Genomic DNA, 2500 nt, shown 5'->3' with positions numbered 1-2500 from the left:
AATAATGCAAGTGGAAAAAAAAGAGAAAATATGAGATGTTTGTATCTAGCGGTGGTGGTGGTAGTAGTAGTAGTAGTAGTAGTAGTAGTAGTAGTAGTAGTAGTAGTAGTAGTAATGGTGGTGGTGGTGGTGATCGTGGCTTTGTTACAAGCAGTTATGGTGCAGTTCTATGGTGGTGCAGGAGACTAGTGGTGGTGGTGGTGGAGGGAAGTGGTGGTGGTGGTGGTAAATAATAGTGACTGATAGACGTAATTGTGAACGAGATGACCCATTCCTGAGCTGCAGCCGGTGAAGGGGTGGTCAGCTGGCTACCCTCACCTCGAACATGCAGTGGGACAAGGAGGAGGAGAAGGAGGAGGAGGAGGGGATACTGGTGGTGAAGGAGAAGGAAGTCCAAGAAGAAGAAGAGGAGGGAGGTAATTGCAGAGGTGGAAGTGAAGGAGAGGGTAGAGGGAGAGGCAAGGACAAGGAGAAGGAGGGAGAGAAAAAAGATGATTATAGGCTGCAATTTATACCTAGAACAAATTATAAAACAATAAATTCCAATGATTCTATGCAATAAGAAGCCGCGTGGCACACACACACACACACACACACACACACACATCTCGATATAACGAAACAACTGTGTGTGTGTGTGTGTGTGTGTGTGTGGGCTAGTTCCTCGCTAACCACCTAATGACTAGTTTGTTCGTTAGCTGGTTCACTCGTTTCAGAAGGGCACCAGGATAAGCTGCAACAATAACTCCTTTCACCAAGACAGAGGTGAAGTTGATCCCAATATATTCTACGTTAAGAAGAAAATACCTCGGTAACATTTGGATTCTCTTACCTTGACTTGGCAGTGCACGGCAGCTCCTCTTGCTGTTAAACTTGAATGCGTTAGTCAACAGGTGATACAGGTAACACACACACACACACACACACACACACACACACACACTATAAGGTCACAGAATCACTCAGTTCATCAGTTCATTTCGTTAGTTTTATTACAAAAAAAGTGTCACTGGAGATATAACAAATAATTGATATCACAGATTCACATATAATCAGAAAAATATATGTAAAAAAAAAATCAAATAAACAAGCCGTAATGAAGAGCACGCCAAGGAGGGAGGAGGAGGAGAGGCACGCAGTATCTCCCCACTCGCGTCCCTCGGGCTACTGTTTCCCTCGGCAGCACACACCAGGAACCTTGGAAAAGTTAGCCAATTGTCATTGTAATTGCCCCTATTAAGCTATTGCTGCGCGGACTGAACGCATCCCCAACGTTTGCTTAGAAAGTTCAGAAGCTAATAATTATCTTCCATTTCGTCCTGCAAACTCCGCCATTCATCTGGGAGGCTTGAGATAGCAGGAATTTATAGCGTGTAATTGCTAGTCATCAACCTCGCCAGAGTGGAGTGCCGGGCAGATCATTCGTAAACATTATTTTTTCTCTCACCTCCGGGCAGAATTTTTTTTTTCATAATGTTCACTTTTCTCAAGGTTGCTGGTGATGCTGGCGTCGTCAGCCTCTCAAGTGTTATACATTAATGAAGCACTGGTCGTTATTACACTCATACACTTAAAGGAAAACTCAATGAAACGGAAAAAAATAAGAAATGTTTAGAACACGAGATGTAAGGGAAACAAGGATGCGTTTTCTTTCCTCTCGGCGCCACCCAGCCCTCGGTGACGCCACGGGGACGCCACGAGGCACTGGACGGGTCATAACTTCATAATATCAGTACGGTAGAACACCTTAGGCATAAGTTAGTGATTCTTATATTCCGCGACTGTTACTACTCGAAGCGCCAAACCGAGTCAGTACATAATTATTTCGTAGACGAGAAATTGGAAAGAAAATAACGAAAAAAAAACAAAAAAACAAAACAATGATGAAACAGCTTCCAATGAAAAAAAGATATGAGAAAAAAAAAAACTTGTACGTAAGAGCTAATAGTAATGATAATAGCAGTAATAGTACACTCGGCTGTAAAACTTTTGGGAAATCTATCTACACTCACAGATGAATAATAATCATAATAAAAATGGAAAAAGAAAAAAAAGGGTTGTTTGTTTTATCCTGCACTACAACAGACTGTACATCTATATACACCCCCCCACCCGTCCCTGGTCCCCTCCCCAAGCCTTATAAATAGTTCATAGCAATATATATATGTATATCAGGAATGTGAACCCTTTGCTTAAGTGGACGAAAGATGATCCAACGCTCTAAAGGAGGATCGAGCAGGTACCATGTTATCCCTGTAGACAATCCTCCGGGAGTCCGCGCCCTGAACCCTTTTGAACTTTGGATCGAACACCTTACAGAGAGAGATTTGGGAGTATTCGAGTCATGAAACTTGAACTTAAGCCATGAACGTTTTGAAGTTATGAAGAGGTTCCCGGCGATTCCAAGTCCCGAATGCTCATAAACTTAGGATCAGATGCCATAAATAGGAATTAAAAGGGTTCTGATTTCTTGAACGCATTAGAATCTACCATCAAATAT

General features: G+C 42.4%; 1 protein-coding gene across 2 annotated transcripts in view; it reads right to left on the bottom strand.

The window, feature by feature from the left end:
• Positions 1–974: 974 nt before the first annotated feature.
• LOC123503097 (LIM/homeobox protein Lhx1-like) overlaps positions 975–2500 on the bottom strand; it is a 65388-nt gene continuing 63862 nt past the window's right edge. For both annotated transcript variants that reach the window (XM_045252520.1, XM_045252521.1), the window contains exon 7: positions 975–2500. This exon is cut by the window's right edge and continues 1255 nt beyond it. The gene's annotated coding sequence lies outside the window, so the exon portion shown is untranslated.

Source organism: Portunus trituberculatus, chromosome 13 (genome assembly GCF_017591435.1).
Source record: "Portunus trituberculatus isolate SZX2019 chromosome 13, ASM1759143v1, whole genome shotgun sequence".
In the NCBI taxonomy this organism is placed as follows: Eukaryota; Metazoa; Arthropoda; class Malacostraca; order Decapoda; family Portunidae; genus Portunus; species Portunus trituberculatus.
The sequence above is the reverse complement of the archived record's forward strand: the minus strand, read 5'-3'. Positions and strand labels throughout refer to the sequence as shown.